The sequence below is a fragment of the Papaver somniferum genome, unplaced genomic scaffold (assembly GCF_003573695.1).
Source record: "Papaver somniferum cultivar HN1 unplaced genomic scaffold, ASM357369v1 unplaced-scaffold_114, whole genome shotgun sequence".
NCBI classification, from domain to species: Eukaryota; Viridiplantae; Streptophyta; class Magnoliopsida; order Ranunculales; family Papaveraceae; genus Papaver; species Papaver somniferum.
In genome coordinates, this window is record NW_020620381.1 from 1,033,457 (window position 1) to 1,042,226 (window position 8,770).

The following is an 8,770-nucleotide window of genomic DNA, read 5'->3' on the forward strand; positions in this document are numbered from 1 at the left end:
GAAAATGGAAGTTTGGTATGTTGTATCAAAACAAATAACATCTTAGCAATGAATAATATATCAGTTCATGACCTTTATAATGTGAACCGGAAATGCTGATAGTTATGTGGCAGGTACACCTAGTCCTAGAGGGAGAACAAGACCTGCGGAAGTGACAATATTTGGGGTCACAATATAAACAAACAAAAGTTTAATGATCCGTAACAGATATAAAAGCATCACGCTGTCATATCAGATTCTGAGTTTCCATATTTGATTTCTGTAATCAGCTTTATAACCTCTTGTGTTTTCGATGATGCACACAGAATGAACAGAGAGAAAAAAAAAAGGGTTTGAAGTTGGACTGATCATTCACTCTAGATGATCCATTGTGACACCACTGGCGGAAAGTATATGTTAGGCCAATATATGTCATTTTATTTGAATGGTCTGGTAATTAAAATAGGACCGGAAATACAAACGGTCAAACCATGAATTTCATCGAAATCTTACCCAAGTGCAAGGAAGTTTTCCATTTTGTATCCGAGTTTGGGGAGCCCCAAATTCGAAGTCTAGTAACTGGAATATATAAATGATGTCTGTGCGTAATTGCAATGTAGTGCATATGCTATAACAAACGAAGCAGTCATACGGTATAACAACGATAAATCTAAAGAAGCACGGCTGTTTTATGATCGCATACCAATACATTCAGCACCTTGCGGAAATGTTGAAGCATTCATTTTATTAGGCGATGGTTGCATGAATCAGATCCTCCTGGACAACATCAAGAACATTATGATTTTATTCTTATAATCTGAATGTACATATTTAGTCAAAAAGCAATACTCACGTACGTTGCCATCTATTTGGATAACTATTGAGTTGTAGATTTTTTTATTGGTTTCATATGTTCATCAAAAGAGTTACTCTAGGGAAAGATATTATAACCTTGTATAAACCGTGTTCACCTCCAGGGAAGCCCCACAAAAGCTAACTGCAAAACAGTGCTGTCAAAAGAAATATGGTGCAACATGTCCCTTATGATGAGCCATATAGCACAAGTCACAGTACACCGTAGTATGCATCAAATTCACCCATTCAAATAAGGTCAAGTTACTAACAAAATGCACAAATAGTAAAGCAATTAATAATTTAATATAGCTTAGACCGAGACAAGTAACACTGCAATAATTTATAAATTAAAACTAACAATATAAAGATAGGACTAACAATAATTTTTAAAATAAAACTCACTAGTACAATTCCGATAGCAGTAGGTTGGCGGCATAAAGGTTCCCTGTTATCCAATTTCAAGATGTAATCAGTTCATGGCTTCCGATCTCCTTCAACTGACTGCATTACCTTTGTATCTTCCTCCACTAATTCTTTCAGTGAAACTAAGGTGTTATTGTGAGGATGTACGCTAAGAAATCGGTCTTTAAATTCCATAAGCGTTTTTGAGATCGAAGCTTCTGTGTCAAAAATGTAGAGATGGTTATCAATGTAAGTTAAAACACCATCTGGCTTCGTAATGGATACTAATCTGGACCTGTATGAGTCAATCCTAAACTCTTTACTCCAAACAAATGACTGATGATCTTGTTTCTCTTTCATGTCATGATTGTCATTCTTCTTTCTCAATAGCCATACGTCATATAAATGGCACAGGAGCCTTCGTCAATTAGCAAAACAGAAAAATACAAAAACCCATTTAAAACCCCTATTTTATTATGATGCCAAGAATTGCTGCCTGGTGATGGTGGCAAAGGAGGTGTTGGAAGATTCCTGCAAAACTTCTCTTCGGATAAATCGAAGACTAAGATCGTATATCTAATTGACTGCCCATAAAATAAACAGCTCCATTGGAAAAGATACCTTGTTCAGCACAATATGAACTGTTGGGTGCAATAATTAAAATAAAGAAAAAATCAAATAAGCAAAAGTTATTGATACCTATCTCCTTTATAATGGAAATGATCGATTGACGAAACGAACGAGCTTCTCATATCTCCACAACAGCAACAAGGCAAAACTTTGGAAAAACAGAGTGAGTCACGTGTTCAACACGTTGCCCTTAAGACATTAGCGTCCGTCTACACTCAAGAGTGATGTTATAGCCCTCACAGGACGGATATCTCCAGGAATAAACACCCTACTACACCTACTACTAGTATATGTAGTAGATGCTCAACTTGAGCTTGGCAACTACGAAAAAACCGTTAAGGAAAATCGCGAACTCTTAAGAAACGCTATAAAATATTTTTCCTTATGGGTCCCTCTAAAATATAGAGCAACCCCTTTCCCATAGATTTTACAAAAGTAGTGAATTTCTTTATATAATTGACAAATACAAAAGGTTTATATAGTTTCTTAAAACTACTAAAAATTGGAAACTCCACGATGTGGGACTAAAAAGTTTCATTCACAAAATAAAACAATAAATTATAATTTTTTATTAAAACTTTAAAAAATTATATTTTTATTGATCGTTTTCCAACAATCCCCCACATGAATGAAAACTCAATAAAACATGAAAACACATATAGATCTTGGTAAATCAACATCCCAACCTCACGATCCAAACTGACTGATCGTGCAAGTGTTGAAATCATACTAGTCATTTCTACGTCCTCTCCCTCGAAAAAAAGTGTGTTGACCCCAGGGTCATACTATGGATTGCATAAATCATAATAGTATAGAGAGCTTTCATCTTTACTTCTCACATGGTGAGACTATAGGTATCTTTCACCAAAGTGAAAAAGCATGAACTAGTGAACCCTTAGTGACCTTTAGGTCCTAAGTTCCAGTAATACCAAAACCATCAAAACGAAAATCACATAAAAAACGCAGGAAATACCATTTTAGGCAGAGGTGTCCATGAGGTCTTGAACCTTTGCTTAGTGAGATATTACCGGAATTACTTGCTATAGACAGTGAACTATGTCTTGAATTGCTAGCATTTGATGTAATTCGTGATAACAACGACGTGTGATATCTCCAAGATTGCTGCCAAGCTCGTGTCGTTTTGTCCAATTTGGCCCTGGAATATCCTGTTTCTCAGAATGCTCTAGAGAATCAAAGCTCATATTCTCATAGGAAGCGGCCCACTTCCTCATTCAGATAGGTGAGTTTCCATAAAGAGTGTTACCGCTACACCCCACTTCAATCTTAAATTGAAACTACATAACTCATTAAGACTTCTTAAAAGTCATCCTTCACATGCAGCTACACTATCACGTCTACACCATAGGGAAGGGACAGAGAATAAAATTCTTTGATAGTGTTTACCTTTACCCACCAAAAATTAGTTGTCTCATTCGAAACCTTGATCTTGGGATCCCCAGTCAGCAAGGTTGAGTATCCTTCATGGCAAGTTTAATTTATGAGCTTAAGCCCCTTCCCCCTCGATGCATTTCTAACTATCTCTTGGGATAAACCTTTCGTCAAATATTGCGCGATATTCTCCTTGGACTTTATCCAATCAATGGAAATAACGCCGATTGAGATTAGTTATTTTCAGCTTTAGCTATTATATCTTGGCTAACACAATGTATAGATATAGCTGGCACATGCCTATGCCAGAGAGGAATGTCTTCTAAAAAACATCTTAGGCACTTGTCCCCCTCTCGTGCTTTATCTAACTCAATACTCTCAGATTCCATAATGAATTGAGCAATATATGTTTGTTTGTAAATCTTCCAAAAACAAACCCTGATGCTAGAGTAAAACATATCCACTCGTAGACTTAGACTCCTCTGAGTCAACTATCCAGTTTACATCAGAAAGTCCCTCAAGGACAGCAAGATACCTTTGATAAATCAAATAAAAGGTAATAGAGTATTTTAGGTACCATAATACTCTACTCAGTGCATCTGAATGCTATTGCTCTGGACTATAATTATATCTACTTACTCACAATATAGGCAATGTCTTGACTCTTACAGTTCATTAAATTCATCAGACATCCTATAACTCTTGAGTATTCAAGTTAAGATACTCCATTACCCTTTTTTCTTGAGTCTACAAGAATAATCGTACGGAGTACAAGAAGGCTTACAATCACACTGATTGTATCTCTTAAGCACAAATTCAAAATAATGAGAACGACTAAGACTACATATGTTAGATTATTTTCTAATCCTCATCCCTAAGACTACATCAATAGGGCCTAAGTCTTTCAAGTCAACGTTCTCATTCAGCGCAAGTTTTTAGTGGAATTAATCACATCTATGTTTGTATCAAGTATAATCATATCATCAACATACAAGCATACAATCACACAAGCATCCTTAACAAGTTACTTGTAAATATACTTGTCAGATTCATTAACTTAAATCCACTACACATTATCACATGATCAAATTTTCCATGTCACTGTTTACGTGCTTATTTTATAAACCATACAAAATTTTGTTCAACTAACAAACTTTGTCATCATAACCTTTCACTACAAAGTCCTCAGGTTGGTCTATGTAAATTTCTTTATCTAATTCACGATTTTAGAAAAGCTGTCTTAACATCCATCTGATGTATATGTAATTTGTTTATGACAGCAATAACAATTAGCATCTCAACGTAAGTAAATATCGTCATATGTGAATAAGAATCAAGGAAATATACACCTTCTTTTAGTTTATAGCCTTTAGCTACCAACTTAGCCTAATATTTTTCTACAGTTCCATGTACCTAATGTTTCCTCTTAAAGACTCATTCACTAGTGGAAAATAGAAGTTCCGCGACGGTCAGGACAAGTCATATATACGAGTTATACGACCATTTTTAACCGTCTCTGTTGGGGTCTCGGATAAAGCGTCCCTGTTTTGTTCGACCTTTATCCGTGGGTCTCAAAATAACGACTGATTTTAAGGGTAACAAGGTACAGACCCTTAGTTGTGGGTCTCAGATTTAAATTATAATATAAAAAAAATATAGATTCAGATTTGCTGAAATGCCTGAATGGCTATGTGAAATAATCTGACTGCATAAAAGTCAAATGGAACTCAAGTCAAAGTCAAGGCAAAGTCAAGGAAAAGTCAAGGCAAAGTCAAGTCAAACAGAACTCAAATAAAACCCAAACTGAAACTTTAGAATTCCACATTCATTCATTTTATTCATTGGGTTTAAAATTACACAAAAAAGATGAAATTCTGGTTCAAGACAATACATGTCCAAGATAGCTGGCTAGTAGTATACACTAGTGGAAAACAGAAGTTCCGCGACCGTCAGAACAAGTCATATATACGTATTATACGACTACTTCCAACCGTCTCTGTTGGGGTCTCTGATAAAGCGTCGCTGTCTTGTACGACCTTAAGCCGTGGGTCTCAAAATAACGACGTATTTTAATGGTAACGAGGTACAGACCCTTAACAGTGGGTCTCAGATTTAAATTATAATATAAAAAAAATATAGATTCAGATTTGCTGAAATGGCTGAATGGCTAAATCTGAAAAATCTGACTGCATCAAAGTCAAGTCAGGTCAAATTAAACTCAAGTCAAAGTCAAATCAAATGGAAGTCAAAGTCACAGCAAAGTCAAGTCGAAGTCAAACTGAAATTCAAATTTAACTCAAATTTAAACTCCAATTGAGAATTCAACTTCCATTCTTTCATTCATTGGGTTTAAATTACACATAAGAATGAAATTCTTAGTTCAGAACAACACATGTCCAAGCTAGCTATCTGTAGCAAAGCAAAATAAGTTATGATTCAGAAAACAACAAATAAAAGAAAGAAAGGGATATAAATATTTACATAGCCAAATAGATCAGATAGGATGACTGAGATCTAGCAGTAAGAAAGTCATACATTTCTTGAAATTCAGCATCATTGAATCTGGTATCGGGACCTGGAATAATGAGTACAACCTTGTTCTCATCTACCACAAACTGCTTCAGCTGATGGCTGAGCACACCATAAGCAATTTTGCGGTCATAGGCAGCAACAACCTTCTAAATATCTTCAGCTACTTCTTTGAGTTTGAGAATAAATTGTAATAAATGTGTAGCTTTTCTGCATCACAGGGAAGTACCAAGGTTTAATACTCGCACATCAGACGAAATAAAAAAAAAAACAAATTAAATTAAATTGGACCAAATGCCTAACCTTTCTGTAAGCATTTAATACACCTAATCACAAGCCATTTGATGCAATAAATCCCTATCAAGTTTCAGTCAACCCCAAGTAAAGGCTAATGGTCTTCATGCACAAATGACAAATAGTTACCATAGATACCCACTCAAGTAGTTTGTTAGACATGAATACACTAGTAAAGTATCTTACAAGGCACAAATATTATGAAAAAATTCTTAAAAATAGTGCAATAAGGAGTAATTAACATCTTAAGAACAAAAACTAAAGGAGTTAAAACTTTGCTACCTTTTCTGCGAACCCCGTCTCTGTCAAGCAAAACACATCCTTGAGCACAACGGAGGATTCCAGCAGGACTTATCTGCAAGATTTGAGATGAAACTTATCTCTATGGTGAACTGGGAATGGAAAAATGGTTGCAGAGTACTGCATGATATAAGCAAATCCCCAAATCAAAAATCATTTTACATAAATTGGAATCCACAAAACTAAACCTAATAACATGTTACTCCATCTAAATACCAAAACTAAACCTAGATTTGTATGGACCAGATGATGGTTTTGGAGCCTATGAAGATAAAAATCTTCCATTAAAACCAAATCCAAATAAGCATCAGATATAAATATATGAATACACAAGAAATGGACTATTGATTCTTACAAAGGCACCACCAAGCTTGCCAAGCATGCAATGCTTAAGCGCATTGATCCTCTTCAAATGCTTCTTCAACCCTCTTGCCTGTTACCACAGCCCTAAGACACTAATGAAAGTTACAGTCAACATACTAGTGAATATTTATTTGTATGAAATAAGTCCACTAAAAATGAGTTTCCACCAAACAACTGACCTTCTCTACCATTGAGACTACCATGCCTCTCACAATGGTATAATCCCCAAAGTAACCAGGACATGAACAGAACCTACATATTAGCACGCAAAAATTCAGATCTTTCAAGTTTATGGATAGGTAACATTCATGAATAATAGAAGATGCAATCATGAACAACTTAGTCTCAGTGAAGCACGCAGTTAAGGAAATAACCTTGCAACCCTTGGCACCACTTTCCATGGAGAATCTCAGTACGTCATAACATTCCATAAGCACAGAAACTTCATCAGTGATGCACAATGAGCATTACGTATCCACAAATTAGACCCCTTCAAAAATAATATAATAATTGAAGACATATGCACGATAAAATGTTACCTCTAAGTTATCACCAAGATTATCTTCCATAGGATTAGTTGCTATCGATGCTGCATAACAGAGATTTATGGCCTCGTGCAAATCATGGGTTGCCTGCCAGAATTTGTAAAAGTCACTGCAAGTGTTGATCTGCGATATTTTGTAAATATAACCAATGTCAGGTAATCATAGTGTAATCAACAAACAATGGATTTGCGATCTTGATTGGTAAAACTTCAACTCATTTAAAACATTTTTTCAAGGAAAACTGAACTCACAATTGGATCAGGAGCATTCACTTGCTCGCACTGCTGGTTCAGGCCAACAACTACTGTGAAAGTTGCATGATCATGGAAGTATTGCGTCTCTAGCTACAACAGAACAAAATTACATGTATATAAGATCTGTGTTGTATGAGGCGCCAAGCGAAGCGCCTCACGCCTGGTTACCTAGGCGCGACTTAGGCGCTCTAGGCGAACATAAACAAAAATCCAAAGTAAGTATCCTTTTTAATTACTTTCATGTACACTAAGTCATTATGCGATGTACAGGACAAAAAAGAATCATTATTATCATTACTAGAACTTACATGGAAAGATTCAAACTCTCTTCTCCCTGGTTCTACATCAACTACGTTATCCCAACCTATAATATTAGTATATATCACAGAACAAAGAGAACGAATCATTATTATCATCGTCGTGGTGACCACCTTCATTTTCTTCATCATCAATTCTCCAAAACCAGAACCATTTGTTCCTCCATTTTCATCATCATCATCTTCTCCAAAACCAGAATCATTTATTCCTCTACATCTAAGACAAGGATTTGTTGGTAAACAAGACATATAGGGAAAGCTAGGACATAATATGAATGAAATTTTCTATAAAAGTAATAATAAAACCAATTACTGATGAATCTTAGGAAATAAAATCTATAAAAGTAATAAAACCAATTACTGACGAATATTAGGAAACAAAAATCAATCACGTTAATCTGAATCACTTTTTATGTTCGTGATTCACGTTAGTAATAAATCTCTTTGACAGTTTGATTAGGAAATAAAAATTAATCACATTTATAGCCATCAAGTTAATTTCTTAAATAATAATTTTTCTACCATATTTATTATTATACAATGTTAGCAGTAACTGATAGCATAATTCTGAAAATGGAAACGAATTCCTATCAAGTTGCACGTAATTAGAGCAATTATGCTAAATCAACTAATGAATTATTAGCATAGTGTGGCCTCTAAGCAGAATTATACAACAGACCATAGAACAAAAACAGATATTGAAAACTATGTGAGAATTATACCTCAAAAACTCCATTATCAATAGTCAAGATACTGACATCTAATGTACCACCACCAAGATCAAAAACAAGGATGTTCTTTTCTCCGTTTTTTTTGTACAAACCATAAGCCATAGCTGCTGCGGCTGGCTCGTTGATGATTCTTGCTACATTTAATCCAGCAATCACATCGGCATCCTTGGTAGTAAGCATCA

At 35.2% G+C, this 8,770-nt stretch overlaps 1 long non-coding RNA gene across 1 annotated transcript; it reads right to left on the reverse strand.

Annotated features, from left to right (window-relative positions):
- Positions 1 to 5,528: 5,528 nt before the first annotated feature.
- Positions 5,529 to 8,031, reverse strand: LOC113328821. Its single transcript, XR_003349571.1, has 9 exons — positions 7,849 to 8,031; positions 7,538 to 7,630; positions 7,281 to 7,409; positions 7,116 to 7,183; positions 6,921 to 6,993; positions 6,734 to 6,833; positions 6,361 to 6,433; positions 5,791 to 5,994; positions 5,529 to 5,664 (listed from the first exon to the last, which is right to left on the reverse strand). It is a non-coding gene; the product is annotated as an uncharacterized LOC113328821 (long non-coding RNA).
- Between the last annotated feature and the right edge of the window lie 739 nt (positions 8,032 to 8,770).